The 17,774-nt window shown below is 47.5% G+C and overlaps 1 long non-coding RNA gene and 1 pseudogene across 1 annotated transcript in view; both read right to left on the bottom strand.

Moving 5' to 3' along the window:
• The window catches only part of LOC120384957, a 394,265-nt pseudogene that overhangs the window by 205,253 nt on the left and 171,238 nt on the right, over window positions 1-17,774 (bottom strand).
• LOC120385107 overlaps window positions 15,079-17,774 on the bottom strand; it is a 78,845-nt gene continuing 76,149 nt past the window's right edge. Inside the window, exon 4 of the long non-coding RNA XR_005589268.1 lies at window positions 15,079-15,570. This is a non-coding gene — a long non-coding RNA (uncharacterized LOC120385107). The remainder of the gene's footprint in view (window positions 15,571-17,774) is intronic.

Raw genomic sequence — 17,774 nt, 5'->3', positions numbered from 1 at the left:
ATACTGGGAGACTGGAGTGTCTAAGGAAATTGCTCGTGTGACTTGTGGTTAGCCAGTGGGGTGAGACCGAAGTCCTCTTTGTGTGGCTGGTTTGGTTTGCCTTAGAGGTGGAAAAACCCCAGCCTAGGGCTGTGACTGCCCTGTTTGAGCAATTGGTCCTGATTTGGCACTCTCAGTTGGGTCCCGCCAGAACCGCCTCGTCACACATCCATGTGCAGAATGAATTTTGTAACATGCACCAATATACAGGTGATGTGTCACACCTCACCTCCATATTGGTGCGCACAACACAATTCATTCCGCACACGGACAAAAAATTAGAGGAAACACTGCTCCTGACTTTCAACCTACCTGTCACATCTTGAATTTCATACATTCACTGATCAGAATAAAGTGCTCTCAAGTGAGCTATAGACCAACGGTGGTTCATAGTAATTATTCAGCAAGTATTTTAGAAAACTTAGAACATTAGAGGAAATCATGAACTGCCAAGAGACAATTAATGGAGAGAAGCAGCAAGATTAATCCCATACATTGGATTGGTTGTGACTTCTTTGCCTGATCTGAAAAAAGACCAAAAGGACCCGAGTCTCCTCGCTGTCGATAGCCCCCTGCTCGGCCAATCAGCACTGAGACTCTGAGGGGCGGGAGGCTGAGGGGTCTCACCAGATGTCCCAAAGGACAGCCCAGGTCACCATCAGAGGAGATCACTCGCAGATCCAGCCCCACCTCTTGGTGAGGACCTCTGCAATGAGAGCAACCCCCTCCCCCACCCACACTCCACACACCCCTCCTTGGTAGAGGGAGGGAAGCAGGGAAAAGAGGGGAAAGAAGCAAGAGAAGAGGCGAAAGGAGGGAGGAAAGAGGAAAAGGGAAACCAAAAAGGACAAACCCCAATGTCCCCAGGGATTCCAACCATCAAACCCTAGGTAGGAAATCAAATTCTGCCACCTGAAGCCAGTGTTTCCTGGGCCTAGAATGCTGCCTGTGCCAGGTGAATCAGACTAAACAGGTTCCAAACCTCTCTCAGCCTCTTACCTTGTCAAAGGGAAGTTTGTTTTCAGCGCAGTCAGTGGCAGGAAAGGAGAAAACTCCACAGAGGTTCCTCCTCATGCTCACAGCCGTGAATCCTAATTCTCTCTCAGCCCTCGAGGAGAGACCTCGCGAAGGAGACTTGCGGCAGCAAAGCCGGGAGGTCTCAGAGACTGGCCTGGCCCTGCACCTCTGTCCTGCCCGGCTGATGACGGGTCTCTCTGTGAGGACACCAACACCCCACCACCTTTGCCCAATAGGCCGAGTTCCTGCAAAAGGCCTTTGTGATGTCACTGCCACACCCACCCCTCCCTTCAAAGCTGATGTCCTGCCCCTGGCCAGCCTCGTTGGGTGTTGGAGTTGTTTCCCCTGAATCACTGCACTCAATGACTGTTCAGTCTGTGGATGGAGCCGCTACACAATAAAACATCAGTTTTTCATAAATTAGTAGCCTTAAGGCCAGAAGGGACCATTAGAGCATCTAATCTGACTCCCTGCATATCCCAGCCCATCTGTGTATCACAATAGCTTCTTTTTGACTAAAGCACCTTCCCAAAGGCCTCTAGTCTTCATTGGAAGACATCAAGAGATGCAGAATCCATCACTTCTCTTGGCAGCTTGTTCCAGTGATGAATCACCCTCCCTCTTACAAATCTCTGCCTTGTTCCAATGAGAATTTTTCTGATTTCTGCTTCCAGCCATTGGTTCTTGTTATGCCTTTCTTTGCAAGACTAAAGAGCCCTTTAAATACTTGGTGTTTTCTCTCGCGAACGCACTTGCACACTGCAATCAGCTCACCTCTAAACAGATTGAGCTTTTCAATGCCTCCTTATAAGACATCTTCTCCATCCCTCAAATATGGCTCTTTTCTGCACCCTCTCCAGTTTTTAAAACGTTATTTTTGAAACGTGGACACCAGAACGGGATGCAGTGTTCCAGTATCAGTCTCACTACAGCTGAATCACCTCCCTTTCCAGCCTCTGTTTATCTAGCCATGGATGGTGTCACTGCCTCCCAGGACTTGTGCAGTCTCTCAGCCCCGTACAGTCCTTGGAAGGAACCCCCTTCAGTGTGACAGCCCTTCCTGGAGATTCACTCTCTCGAGGGTAAAGGCCCTCTGCCTCCGTGAAAGGCACTTCTCTGAGACCTGAGCATGCCTGTCTGCCATGGGCCCTCAGGAGTCCCCTCCTCTGGACCCTGGGGCCTCTACTCCCAGAGGAAGAATGCAGCCCCGATCTCTAGACTGCAGTGATGCTCAGCCAGTGTAAGAGAGGGGTTTATTGAGCATCTGAACATAGCACAGGAAACTCTCAGGGCCTCAGGCCTAACCTCCCTCTGCACAGTCCAGCTAGGTCTCTCCTGCATCCATGTGGGCTCTGGCTGTTTTCTCTCCCCAGTCCAGATGCCCCCTCTTTCCAGCCAAGCATCTGATCTCATCTTCCCACAAGCCTCTGTCCTTTGTCTTCTGTCCCAGAGAAACTGGCTGCCTGGGTCTCCTCTCTCTCTTTAGCGCGAGGGGAGGGGGAGAGCTGAGATTTCAGGCTGTCGTGTTTATGGCTGGATTGCTGCTATTATTTGACAGAACCTGACAATTCAATGGCACAAACGGGGGAACGGGGCAGCGCTACAGCCTCAGGGAGTGAACTGGAGAAAATACAGGAAGGATTTCTAGCAAGGGCGCCGTGTAACTAACCAGAATGAAGACTATTCTCTGCCCCCCTCGTCTAACTCTGGGCCTGACTCTCTCCCGTGCTGAGGCCCCTTGCCCTGTCTCTGGCCGTGTCTGGGGGCTTTATGCCGCGGTAGAGCCCCGAAGGTAAAGGTGTGATGTAGCCTCAGCCCCAACAAGACTCAGGCCCATGTCACTTCATCCTGGGTTTCAGATGAGTGACCCCTAGAAGTTGGGGGGCCACCGGTGCCCAGACCATGGCCCGGCCACAGAGGCCCTGCCCCTGCTCATCCTCTTCCCCCGAGGCCCCACCCACTTGCTGTTCACTGCCCACCGCCCCCACACCCAGACCCCCTCCCTGCCCCTCACTTCCCCCAAGAGGACAGCTCAGTGGTTTGAGCATTGGCCTGCTAAACCCACGGTTGGGAATTCAATCCTTGAGGAGGTCGTTTTGGGAACTGGGGTAAAAATCTGTCTGGGGATTGGTCCTGCTCTGAGCAGGGGGTTGGATTAGCTGAGGTCCCTTCCAGTTCTATGATCTAAGTCGCCACTCACCTGCTGCTTTCTCCTCTCTGCCCCTTTCCCCTAAGGGGGGCTGCCATGGGGCCAGGCACCCATCGCTTTTTCCTGCCTTAGGTGAGCGGGGGGTGGGGCGGGTCCTTGGGGCAGGAGGCAGCAGGGGCAGGAAGAGGCAGAGAGAGGAGGGGCTCTGGGGAAACGGCCCCGCGGGGGTGGGGCGCAGGCCTTGGGGGAAGAGGCAGAGGGGGGATGGGAGGAGGCAGAGCAGGGCATCGGGTTAAGAGGCAGAGCGGAGCCGGGTGCAGGCGGAGCCCCCACTTCTCTGGAGCTTGGCTTCCAGCACTCGAAAGATGACAATGGGCCCACGGAGGGGTGACCCGCCCCACATCCCCAGTGTTCCCCCCTGCATGGGCGGCTGTTTGGGGGAGACTCAGCCGCCCCTGGCCTCTTAGATGGGCTGTGGCTAAAACACTGGCCTTGCTGTGAGCAGGATTTGAACCTGCGCAGGGAAACAGACTAATGGCGTGTGCAGGGGGAGGAGCCACGCCCCATCTATGGGGCTTCTGACATCCTAGAGGGGAGAAAGGAGAAAAGACGCTCAGTTCCCCCATGCAACTCACACAGGGGGAAGGAACTTCTGTGGTCATTTAAACAGGCTCAAGGTCCCCGAAAGAGTGAAAGGTGTTAAAGTGCCCTTGTCACCGTCCAACACTGAACGGGGGAAACAAGGCTGGCGGTTTGGTAGAGAGAGACTTCAGCCCGCTTAGTCCCATGGCAAACATACCTCTCACATCCCTGCTAGTGTGTTACTGAAACACAGAGAGAAACAGAGACAGAGTTAAAGCAATGGAAATGTAAAGGAGTCAGTAAGGCTTGTCTTTAACAGCATCCCCTGTGCCCTTTCTCTTCAGCTGGGAGAGTTTTTAGAAGGAAAGTTCCTTCTGTGATGGTCTCTTGGATGGTTTTGAAGAAGGTAACAGCTGTCCTGGGGAGATCAGAGAGATGAGCTGAGATGGGCTGGAGCTGTCACTGTTGTGGTGTCTCTTGTTAAAGTCCAATCCCATAAAGTCTAAGATAAGGCAAACACACACAAACGGGGAAAGAAGAGAACAGCAAAGATAGAAGATGCAGCTTCTGGCTCTGGCCTAGCACAAGGCCTTGCCAGCCGCTCAGAGACCTAGCAAGCTTGTACCCCCATTGGGCTGCTTGGGGCATGGCATTTAGCTGGCTTTCCGCTCACAGGCTTACAGCAGTGCTCAAAACACACAGTCTTGGCCAGCTAAGTCAGATTTTGATTGAACAGAAGCCGAAGGAGAGGGACAGGAAAAAGAAACTATAGGACTATATCAGCGTTTAAAAAAGAACTGGATAAATTCATGGAGGCTAAGTCCATTAATGGCTATTAGCCAGGATGGGAAAGGAATGGTGTCCCTAGCCTCTGTTTGTCAGAGGGTGGAGATGGATGGCAGGAGAGAGATCACTTGATCATTACCTCTTAGGTTCACTCCCTCTGGGGCACCTGGCATTGGCCACTGTCGGTAGACAGGCTACTGGGCTAGATGGACCTTTGGTCTAACCCGGTACAGCTGTTCTTATGTTCTTATAAAAATAGATCAGGAAGGAAAAAGACAAGCTGGGAGTGGAGGTGTCTTACTTAGGCCTGGCTACACTAGAAAATTAGGTCGGCATAACTACATCATTGAAGGGTGAAATCCACACCCCCAAGCAGCCTAGTTGAGCCAACAGAAGTCCTTCCCCCGTCCTGGAGACAGTGCTAGGTCAAAGAAAGAATTCCTCCATCAGCCAGCTACTAGCAGTTGGAGATGGCATCCCATTGGCATAGGGGTGTTTACATGGAAGGACCACAGCTGTGCTGCAGCAGTGTTTTAAGTGCAGACAAGCCCTGAGTCACACATCCCAGGTGTTGTTTGGGATTCAGTTGGAACCAGTGGCAATGACAATGTCATCTAGCTCCCTCTCTCTGGCACAGTCTGGTAAGAATATCGCATGGGTTCACAACAAGCAAGGTTTGGGGTTTGAGATGAGCTACATACCCAGGTCAATCTACAACTCAGATCTTAGCCCAGTAATCATGCTGTTGCCAATTCTTTAGTATCTAAAATATAAAGGTTTATTTCTGGAAAGGAAGGAAGGTGACAGTTAAAATTGGTTGAAAGAATCAAATACATACAAGAATTGCAAAGTTCTTGGATCACGCTTGTAGCAGTCATGGAATAAACTGTTGGCTTTTTAAGTCTCTGGTTGCTTCTGAATCATTGGAAGGTCCTCAGTCCTTTGGTTAGAACGCTCCCATTAGTATAAGGTCATCGTCAAGAGGTCTGAGCAGGAAAGAGGCCAAATGGAGATGTGTCCAGGGCTTTTTATAGCTTGTGGATGGAAACCCCCATTGTTTCAAACAAAGCCCTCAGTGGAGAGAGTGGAAAATGACAGGTAACGAGATGGTGTTTGGAGTCACATGGGCACGTCCCACGTCCATGCCTGATTTCGCTTAGTCACAGCAGAAGCCACGACCTAGACTCCAGATGGAACGTTCCCAGGCAAGTCCATTGAGAGCAGATAGGGGTGTGACCTTACCTAATTGAACTATGACCATATAGACCATTATTGCAACCACTGTCATATAGTTGCAACAAATCTTGTACAAAGATGGTGAAGTGAGGTGTCTATGAACAGGTTGTCATTTGCTGGTTATGCTTATGCTTTCGGTATGTGTGTATTATTCTTGTATTTGAAGTTATGAATATTGGCTCTGTACTTGTATTTCACTGTTTGCTTCTGAGTAGCACCAGTGAAACATTTGGCCAGCTTATTGAGAAGGGGCTAGTCAAGTTGAATGGCCCAATCAACAAGTACTTGACTGACAATGGAGCCTGGGAGACTCCAATCCACATCCAATGAGCCTTCCTGGGAATGTTCAATGGCTGCTACCTGTAAGGAACCGAGTCATGTGTGGGCATGTGACATGCCCATGTGACTCCAAGCTCCATCTTGCTGCTGTAATTTTCCACAGTAGGAACAAGGGGGTTTCCTGCCACATGACAAAGGATACAAAGGACCATGGACACCCCTCCATTTTGTCTTCAATCCTGCTTCTGACAACCTCTGGAGGGACGTTGCTACAAACTGAAGTTCTGAACACAGGACTGAATGACCCAGCGCAGCTGTGGATGGACCCCAGAGAGTTGATTTGAGCCAGGAGTTTATTCCATTCACTGCTACAAGACTGACCAAGAACTTTGCCATTGTTGTATGTATTTGATTCCATTTAACCAATTTTAACTCTCATCTCTATTTCTTTCTTTTTATGAATAAACCTTTAGATTTTAGATTTTAAAGGATTGGCAAAAGTGTGATTTTTTTTGGCACAATCTGATTTGTATATTGACCTGGGTTTTGTGGCTGGTCCTTTGGGAATGGGAGGACCTTTAACTGGGGACACTGGTTTTCATAATTAGTCATCCCTATAAGGAGTGGCGCTGGTGGTGATACAAGGGAACTGGGTATCTGAGGGAATTGCTTGTATGACGTCTGGTTGGCCAGTGGGGCCAGACCGAAGTCCTCTCTGGCTGGCTGGCTTGGTGCCTTAGAAGTGCAGGACCCCCAGGCTGGGGCTGCGGCTGCAGCTGCCCTGTTTCTTAGCAATTCACCCTGAACTGGTTCTCTCAGTAGAGCACACTTGTTACAAGCGGGTTACACATCTATTTGCTAAAGAGCAGTGGAATAGTAGAGGTCTGGACTGCTGAGTTAAGGGAGTGTGGTGTAGTGATTAGTGACAGGATAATCACAGACCATAGATTTGACTCATTCAGTCTGAAAAGCACCACATTAAAGCTCTGGTTTCCATTCCTAGTCCTGCGCGATGTGACTTCTCAATTACCTGATAGGAAAAAAGAGGGAAGATGGTATCCAGCACTTGACTTCCATCTAGAGCTGTGACCATGATGCTCTGGTCAGTGAGTCGAGGTCTGTGTGAAGCGCGTGGAATTTTAAACAGCTCCCTGTGGAGGTGACATTGGAAGTGTTGGTGCCCTGGATCCTAAGCTCCCAGGGTATCTGGTGGGACACCGTGTCTATGGAACTCTGCCTGCCTTTGAGGTCCAGTGGGACAGGCAGCCAGCATCAACCCAAATACTGAATATCCCGCAAAATCTGTTAGCTTCAGCCCTCTGCTGGTGCAGCGGGGCCCTTGTTTCCAGATGAACAATTGCATTCACAGGCAGCACAGAGATACCAAACAGGCAGCGGATATTCCTTGTGCTTATCACGCATTGCTGGAGTGGCCAGAGGCGGGCTAATGGGAGGGGAGACGTCTCTGAAATTGGGTCCAAACTGTTAAAAAGTTTGAATGCCCTCTCCCCTGCTGTCAGGGCTTTGAATTTATTTCCTGTCTGCTCCTGATTTAAGTTGTGAAGATGTGGCAGCCAGCTGCCATGAGGCCTCTGGGCCTGGAGCAGGGCTGGCGCTTCCATTTAGTCGACCTAGGCAGTCGCCTAGGGCGCCAGGATTTGGGGGGGGGGCAGCATTTTGCCGGGAGGGTGGCAGGCGGCCCCGGTGGACCTCTCGCAGGCGTGCCTGCGGAGGGTCCGCTGGTCCTGCGGCTCCTGCGGGAGGTCCACCGGAGCCGCGGGACCAGCGGAACCTCCGCAGGAACGCCTGCGGCAGGTCCACCAGAGCTGCGGGACCGGTGGCGAAATGGGTAGAGCTGGCCCTGCGCCTCGGGCGCCAAAAACCCTGGCGCCGCTCCTGGCCTGGGGAAGTTAATTCACATCAATGTAGCAGTTCCCACTACACAGGTGCCAAGAACAATGTGATAAAACAGTGGTAATGATGCATACAATATGATGGGGGCTAATTTAGCTACAACGAGTCAGGAAAAAGATCTTGGAGTCATCGTGGACAGTTCTCTGAGGATGTCCACGCAGTGTGCAGAGGTGGTCAAAAAAGCAAACAGGATGTTAGGAATCATTAAAAAGGGGATAGAGAATAAGACTGAGAATATATTATTGCCCTTATATAAATCCATGGTACGCCCACATCTCGAATACTGTGTACAAATGTGGTCACCTCATCTCAAAAAAGATATTCTAGTGCTAGAAAAGGTTCAGAAAAGGGCAACTAAAATGATTAGGGGTTTGGCGAGGGTCCCATATGAGGAAAGATTAAAGAGGCTAGGACTCTTCAGCTTGGAAAAGAGGAGACTAAGGGGGGATATGATAGAGGTATATAAAATCATGAGTGGTGTGGAGAAAGTGGATAAGGAAAAGTTATTTACTTATTCCTATAATACAAGAACTAGGGGTCACCAAATGAAATTAATAGGCAGCAGGTTTAAAACAAATAAAAGGAAGTTCTTCTTCACGCAGCACAGTCAACTTGTGGAACTCCTTACCTGAGGAGGTTGTGAAGGCTAGGACTATAACAGGGTTTAAGAGAGAACTGGATAAATTCATAGAGGTTAAGTCCATTAATGGCTATTAGCCAGGATGGGTAAGGAATGGTGTCCCTAGCCTCTGTTCGTCAGAGGATGGAGATGGATGGCAGGAGAGAGATCACTTGATCATTTCCTGTTAGGTTCACTCCTCTGGGACACCTGGCATTGGCCACTGTCGGTAGACAGGATACTGGGCTAGATGGACCTTTGGTCTGACCCAGTACGGCCGTTCTTATGTTCTTATGTAAGTGCTTTCCTGAATTGGGCCATAACGTAATTGAGTTGTGGCATACAAGGGACAGTCTAAACCTATTAGATTGGCATTATCAAAAGCATCTGGGACTGGCCTAAATTTGCTCTTACTGAAGTCAGTGGTGAAACTCCCACTAACTTCAGTGGGAACAGAGCTAGGAAAATACTGCCATCAATCTTTATAGTAAAAGCAACAGCACTGATAAAGACCCAGAGAATTGTAGAAATGCAGAACTGGAAGGGACCTCAAGAGGTCTTCTAGTCCTGCCACTTCCCCCCATCCTGCCTTGGTACATGTGGGTGAAGCATACCTAGACCGTCCCTGACAGTGTTTGTCTGACCTGTTCTTAAAAACCTCCAGTGATGGAGATTTCACACCCTCCCTAGCTAGAAAAGCAAATAAATATTGAAGGCTCAAGTCATATCAACAAACTCTTCGCATTTTAGGATTTGATCCTGCTGTCTTTGCACTCTCGATTACCAGTGAAGCCAACAGGAGATTAGGGTCTGTGAAGCAGGATTGGCCTGAATCCTACAGATAATTCAGAGCTGCCAACCTTTGAAAGGATTGATCTGTATGTGTAGTGAATCCATAAGGGTAATGCAACACGAAAGAAAATGTTAGTACTGACGATCTTGATACTGGGAATTAATTTAAAAATGAAAAAAAAAATCCTTGAAATTTTTATTCACTTAAAGTTCTTAAATAATTTAAATGAAAATATTAAATGAATGATATAATTTGTATTTGTTTTTGTTTTATTTTAGGGAAACACCTTGACAATATCAGTAAGTTCTATTTTTCTTCTAATGAAACATCTAAGTTTTAGGCAGTAAAGAAAAATCCCATGTCATAACAATTGAACCCAGATATTGCAAAGACTTAAGCCAATATGTAACTTTACGCAATTCAGTGGGACGACTACACATGAATAAGTGTTTGCAGGATCAGGCCTAAATCAGATAAAATATTACAAGCGTCTAATTATTTATGTGGATTTCTTTCTCTCTCTTTTTAGGTGAACTCCATGAAGAAATTAGTAAGTTATATTTCCCCCAGTCGAAACTTTTTTTGGAGGGTGAAAGTAGAATGAATTATATTACAAAAATAGATAGGATTAAAGAAATGCTGTCTGTACCTTTAAGGAAAATCGCTGGAATGCTGGAGTCCAGGTGTCAGGAAAACAGACATTAACATAGAACAATTGCACCGTTTAAGGGCAATTGGTGAAGCATTAGCCTTAGATCGATAGGAGTTAGTAAGGAAGTAGGATATGCATGCTATGCCCCAGGTGAATTTTGCTGTTTTTCTCTCTTTGTGCCTTTGTTTAATTCCTGCTCTTTTATCTGTATAAATAAGACTGTGTGGGTCTTGCATGGCCACTCACATTATCTGAGTGTTATTGGCGGAGCGCTGCGCTAATAAAAACAGAGTGGTCTGACAAATTGTGAGTCTTGATTCTAACTTTGACAATTTCGAGGTTCCACCGAGATGGCAACCGTCTTCACTGGGGCTGTGTGATCCCTGACCGTTTTGTGGGACGACCGTGGCAGCCGGCACCTGGGCATTTGGCCCAAGCGGTCCTCCTTCTGAACGGAAGGGTGCACAACCACAGTGAAGTCTACGCCATCGAACCTGTTGGTTCCCACTCTGTTCTGGTAGGGATCCCAGGATCTGGCATCAGGAATCTGGTCAGGTAATTATATCTGTGTTTTGTCCGGACTGAGGACTGTCCTGTCTCTGTGTCTATCCGTCCTCTCTGTGGAGTGTTTGAGTCTGGGTGCCGTCTCCGTCCGGGGATTGGCCGACCAAGGGGTTCCTGTCCCCGCGGTCTGAGTGAGTGAAATCTGCACAATCGCAGCCGCACCGCACCTTGGGTAAAGCCCCTGGTGTGAAAGCAAGGGCGATTGAGGCAGTAGCCTGTGGGCTCCTTTTGTGTGTGGCACCGGGCATCGCTCTGACGAACCCGAATTTCCTTCTTGTGTGATTGGCGTGTAAAGTCCTCCTGTATGGGTAACCAGACGTCTAAGTCGGGACAGTTCCCTAAAGGAACCCCGGCTCATTTTATGCATTTTAGGAAGGGTCCAGACTCCTGTAAATTTCTGGAAAAATGGTCTAGGCTAACTCAGGGAGATCCCAAAACTCAGTGGCCACTGTTAGGATCTTGGGACAAGGACCGAGTAGACGTCTTAAAAGACAAACTCGGCCAACCTGAAATGCACCACTCCCCGCCAATTATTTGGAATTGCTGAGATCTGAAAAACATGTTATTCACCCAGCTTTAGATTACAGCAGCCTATGGGCTGTTCTACTCCCTACCACCTGGCTGCAGCTAATATAAATCTTGTCCACCAGCCAGAGGTTACCAGCCGGCAGTGCTTTCTAGCCACACCCACTCCTTATTTGTTGCATGGTCCCATTGCGGTGGGCTGCAGAGTGGTTGTGCAGAAGCTGGCCAGGCTAGTTCAAATCCTGCTAGAGACTTGCCTGTGCTGGGGAAGACGTCAGCTGCTTCCTGGCTCTTTTGAACCACGCACATGACATGAAGGCTCTAGACTGCATGACAAATGTCTCCCCTACCTCAGCCATATCAGCATTAGCCTCCAGATGCTGTGATAGTGTTATTTGGAGTACTGTGTCCAGTTTTGCCCTGACCCACTATAGAAAGGATGTGGACAAATTGGAGAGAGTCCAGCGGAGGGCAACAAAAATGACCGAGGGCTGGGGCACATGATCTATGAGGAGATGCTGAGGGAACTGGGCTTGTTTAGTCTGCAGAAGAGAAGAGTGAGGTGGGATTTGATAGCAGCCTTCAAGTACCTGAAGCAGGGTTCCAAAGAGGATGGAGCTCGGCTGTTGTCAGTGGTAGCAGAAGTGGCTACAACTTGGAAGAGAGAGAGGCAACACTGGAGCCAGAAGGAGGGGAAAGGGTATAATGGAGAGATGTCCCAGTTTAGAAGAAAGTTAAACCAATCCATATGAAGGATAAGGAAAGTAGAAAGGCTAAAGGCTGAGTTATAGAACCGAATGAATATTAACTGTTCAAGTGGTGTTAGTGGTTACCATTCTAGGGCCTACTCTTGCAATCTCTGCACACCTCAGACTCCCAGAAGCAGAACGGGGCCCCACTTCTAGAAACAGTTCAAACCTGTAAACCTTTGAATTTTTATTTTCACTTGTAGCCAGAAAATCCACAATATGGACAGAAATGTAATTAACGATTATCTAGACAATATAAAATGGAGAATATAAATCTTTGTTCATTGAAAAAACTCTTAAATAGTTTGTATTTATTTCTGTTTGCTTTATTTTAGGGGCACATCTTGAAAATATTAGTAAGTTCAATTTTTATCCCAATCTAACCTCTCCGTTGAAGTTGTACACAGTTAAATTGTTGTTGTTTTTAATTAAAGGAATAATGTCAATTTGAAAATCAAATGCACGAACTTTGGCCGCTATTCAGATGGCACAGCAGCTCGGTCATTTGCAGGATTGGGGTGTTTGTAACAAATCGTTGTCTATAAAATGGTACGTCAGAATAAAAACAGACTTTGATAATAATGTTACGGTCTGTCCTTTCATTCCTTGCACACATGCCACTCCCAGTGCAATCAAAGGGTGATGGGCTGGGAGGAATAGTAATCAAAGTATTCTGAATTTTGATTTTTCATCATCATTTTTATTTCCAATGACCAAAAAGGGGCAGGGAAAATGTCAACCAAATTGTCACATGCCCTCCCCCCCCAAACACAGACTATTTTCTCACCAGCTCTAACAATTAATAATCAGACCTAAAGACACCTTGCGCTGCAAAACTGTAAATCTTAAAAAAATTATATTGGAGCCCTGAGCCGACACATTCTTAAACGTATGCTTCATTTTCAGCACACAGATGGTCTTGCTGAAGTCAGTGGGAGTACTCACATGCTTAACATTGCGTACGAGCATCACGCTTTACAACCCACTGGTGAATGTGTTACAGGCCTGCCTGCATGCTGCTCTACATACAATATGAGTCTGCTACAGACCGTTGCTAAATCTACAGCAATTTGGTCTTTTTTTTTAGCTCTGGAAGTCCCCACTTAAATCCCTGGTGAATCAGCCAAGATGGCGGCCATCACACTTGCATATGGTTAACTTTAAGTATGTGATTACTTCCACTGAAATAAATCAAGGCCTATGTACGTGAGCTGAATGACTATAATGAAAAGTGATCTATACATTTCCATGTATGCTAAGAGAATTTTTAATTGCCTTTTCCCTTTCTTTTTATTTAAGTTGAACTGAATGAAAAAATTAGTAAGTGATATTTTCTCATTTCTGTGTGGATTGCATCTTCTCATGACATTGTCCATCTACTTTTCTCCCCAGACAGGAACTGCAGGCTGAATTCAAACCAACACAGGGCCGGCTCCAGACCCCAGCGCGCCAAGCGCGCGCTTGGGACGACGTCCCGCGGGAGGGCGGCAGGCGGCTCCGGTGGACCTCCCGCAGGCATGCCCGCGGAAGGTGCGCTGGTCCCGCCGCTCCGGTGGACCTCCCGCAGACGTGCCTGCGGAGGGTCCGCTGGTCCCGCGGCTCCAGTCGAGCATCCGCAGGCATACCTGCGGGAGGCCCACCGGAGCCACGGGACCAGTGGACCCTCTGCAGGCACATCTGCAGGAGGTCCACGGGAGCCGCGGGACCGGCGACCGCCAGAGCACCCCCCGCGGAGTACCGCCCTGCTTGGGGCGGCGCAAATCCTAGAGCCGCCCCTGAACACACAACAAATGATTTGTCACCAAAAAGATTGTGAGATAGTGATTAAAACTGAGAGTATTGAATAGATATGCTGGTCCACATTCTCAGCCACCTAATGAAACTGTGTGACAGACGTTCTGAGTTTTGACAAGCTCTAGTCTGGGGTATTGTAGTACTTCCTGTGGAATCACAGACATGTACTGGAACGCTGCGAGTAACAACTCCAACACACACACGCAGGGCTTGACTTTGTACTAGGGTCCCAGATCAGATACAACAATATAGTAACATAGGAGACAACAATTTAACAGTAAGATAAAGATACAACACTATCTGTTGGTAAGGAGTTCGTCTACAGTGATCATCACATTACATAAATTCACTGCCTACAACCCCGTCCCACCCTGTGTAGTGGTTGTGTATAGGATGTGGCCTTTAACCCCACATAGGACTAGAATAATTGATACTGGAAGATTTCAGAGGTGCCTTATCCATGGTTTGGAAGGGAATCGTTCCCCAAAGACTGATTAAAAAGTCTTGGCATGAGATGGTTTTGATGAAGGGGTTGGGCTTAATTTAATCTTGGGAGAAAAGCTCTTCCATAACATCTTTATTTCTGATTTTTTAAATTATTATTACTATTATTATTATTTAGGTGGACTTCAAAGAGAACTTGGTAAGCGTTTCCTCCTCCCTTTTCTGTAATGCATCCTTTTTTATTAATCAGATTCATCTTAACAATGAACTTATTCACATGAGTGCTCACCTTCATTTGATTTGCTTGGTTTCAGAATGGAGAAAAGCCCTAGTTTGTCCAAGTAAGTAAAGTTTGTATTTAGCTAATGTCCAAATTTCACTTTCTGGAGAGATCCTTGCTCCCTTTCTTTGTAGAAATAGTTTAAAACAACAGAAAACACAAATAGGAGATAATGCAATAGTTTCTCTGGTTGAAATTTGAATGGTGAAGGTGGTTCCCCAAGTGAGCTGTATTGCTGGGGAATCTTCCTTTGGGAACATGGAGAGAAGTGAATTAATATTTTTCTGGATAATACATGCTCAGGTAGTACTTGAATGGGATGCTGTCCTGATGTTATTCTGTGCACATTCATAGGGGAAGGACAGCCCAGTGGCTAGCGTGTTAGCCTAGAATTCTGAAGGCCTCAGTTCAGATCCCTTCTCCTGTGTGACATTGGGCAAATCACTTAGTTTCTTTTTTGCCAGAAGCTGGGAATGGGAGACAGAGGATGGATCACTTGATGATTGCCCGTTCTGTTCATTCCCTCTGGGGCACCTGGAGTTGTCAGAAAACAGGATACTGGGTCAAACAATATATGCCACTCAACCCAAAACAAACACATTTTAAGATTTTTGGTTGACCCAAAATTATTATTTTTTATTTATTTTGGTGTAAACCTAAAAATCAGTTATTTGCACAGTTCTGGGAGAAGAAGCCAAAGATGCACAAAACTTCCCACACCGGTTTCACCTGCTGCTCTATGGGTCTGCTCTTATATACATCCAGTGCTTAATGTGTAATGAAAGAGGTTCCGGGGCTCAAGCGTTTTTCCTACATTCATAATTGATGAAGCAAGCCCAGAGGTACCAGGTCTACAAACTGCCAAGCCTAGAGATGCCGGGGTGCAATGCTGGCGTGCCCTGGCACAAATTTAAGCACTGAACACATCCCCTTCCCCACACAGACCTCCTTATTCCTGATGTACGATTTCATAGGAATTTTTATTGTCAGCTATCCTAGTGATCAGGCTATACTGGGAGTTTTGTCTTCAGAGGAAAAGACGACTTTGTCAGTTTTTGTTAAAGTTGGATTCTATAGCAGTTTCCTCTCCTCTGCTGAAAACAGAAGATGATCTTCTCCTTCCTCCTTAGATAATGTCGTGAGGAGACCTGGGTGAAAAATGGATATTTCAGTTCATTGGCAATTTCAAAAAAATGAAGACAAATTTGTTTTGGGTCAGACCAGAAATGAAAATTTTTAGAAAGTTAAAAAAATGATTTAAACAAAATGTTATATTTTGAGCATTATAAACCTTTTTTTTGCTTTTTTAAAAATAAAATTAAGGGAAATTTTGAAATGAAATATTGTTCCCAACCAAAAAAATCAAAATATTTCATTTTTAAAAAGTCAAAACAAAATATTCTGATTTTTTTTGAATATTTTTATTTGTCTTAAACAAATAATTTGGCAAAATTGACATGGATTTGGAAAATGTTTGTGTTGTTGAATCTGCATTTTTCACCAACAAAAGTTTTGGCCTAACAATGTCACCAACTCTAGTTGTGAGAGCGACCCATTGTGTTTTATTCCACTTTAACCACTGTTTGGGCTAAAATCTCTCTCTGCTTCTTCAGACTGTCCTAACGCCCTTTTCTGGTGGCTCGCCTCACTCTAGAGAGTTGGCCTCTTGGCTGGTAGCCCTTTGTACCTGGCCTTCATTATTCCCCATGGAACTGAAATTAGGGGTATATCAAACCATGCTATGGTGTGACCTGACTTTAAATATTAGGAAGGAGGAGCACAGCAGGGTTCTGTTCATGAAAAGAAATGGGAATAAAACCTGCTGGGGCTCCCCAGCGTTCCTGGTCTCTGATCCTCTCTGGGGAGAGGCATCTGCAGGAGAGGAAAGATGCTGCATCTCAGACCTGGCGCAGATGGCCTTTCGCTTGTGTTACTGACCTGTTCCTGCTCGGGTTTGTGACTCTGTCCTGCACTCTGCTGAGGGCAGATATGATTGCTCTTTATAAATAGATCAGAGGGATAAATATCAGAGAGGGAGAAGAATTATTTAAGCTTAGTACCAATGTGGACACAAGAACAAATGGATATAAACTGGACACTAGGAAGTTTAGACTTGAAATTAGACGAAGGTTTCTAACCATTAGAGGAGTGAAGTTCTGGAACAGCCTTCCAAGGGGAGTAGTGGGAGCAAAAGCCATATCTGGCTTCAAGACTAAGCTTGATAAGTTTATGGAGGGGTTGGTATGACGTGATCAGGGCCGGATCCAGAATGAGTGTTTAGCGCAGCCCCTGTCTATGGTGACCAGACAGCAAATTTGAAAAATTGGTATGGGGGTGTGGGTAATAGGAGCCTGTATAAGAAAAATACACAAAAATCGAGACTGTCCCTATAAAATCAGGACATCTGGTCCCCTACCCTGGCCCATGTCCTCATCCCCTGGGTCCCCACCAGGGCAGGTGGAGGGTCTGCAGCTCCCACGGCTGCCCGCATGGCTCTTACCCTGACCCAGATGCAGCTTCCAGCCTGGCCTGGGGACAGGGCCTCGGGGGCCAAAGAGCTGCCACCAGGCCATGGTAAGAGACACCCGGGCAGCTGCTGTGGAGAGCCACAGACCCTCCATCAGCCCTGGGTGGGGGGTCATCTGGGGGGCAGGGACATGGGCCAGGGCTGCTCTCGCCCCCACCTCCTCCACGGCTCCCCACAGCTGCACAGGTTCCCCGGTCAGGCTCCAGCTTCTGGGCCTTTGGGGGAGGAGAAGGGGCAGGGGGCAAGGCCCGTGGGGAGTGGGAGGGCCAGTCCCTCATTCCTGCACCTCTGGCTCTGCCTTTAGCATCATGATTCTCTCTTTCCACTGCAGCGAATGTGACCCTGGATCCAAACACAGCAAATGCCCAGCTCATCGTGTCTGAGGATGGGAAAAGCGTGAGGCGTGGAATTGCACGGCAGGAGGTGCCGGACAATCCAGAGCGATTCCATTCTTTCTGTTTGCTGGGCTGGGAGAGGTTCAGCTCAGGGAGACATTACTGGGAGGTGGAGGTGGGAGATGGAGGGTTTGGGGCTGTGGGTGTTGCCAGAGAGTCTATGAGGAGGAAGGGAGGGATCAGATTTAACCCTGAGCAGGGGATCTGGGCTGTAGAGCGGTGTGGGGATCAGTACTGGCTCTCACCTCCCCAGAAACTCCCATGCCCCTGAGTGAGAGACCTAGGAAGATTGGGGTTTATCTGGACTATGAAGCGGAGTGGGTGGCATTTTATGATACTGGTAATGAGACCCTGATCTTTTCTTTCATGTCAGCATCTTTCACAGGGGAGACAATCCTTCCCTTCTTCTGGGTGGGGATTGGAGTCCTGC

This window comes from Mauremys reevesii, linkage group 17, assembly GCF_016161935.1.
Source record: "Mauremys reevesii isolate NIE-2019 linkage group 17, ASM1616193v1, whole genome shotgun sequence".
Classification (NCBI taxonomy): Eukaryota; Metazoa; Chordata; order Testudines; family Geoemydidae; genus Mauremys; species Mauremys reevesii.
This window is presented reverse-complemented; position numbering and strand designations above follow the sequence as displayed.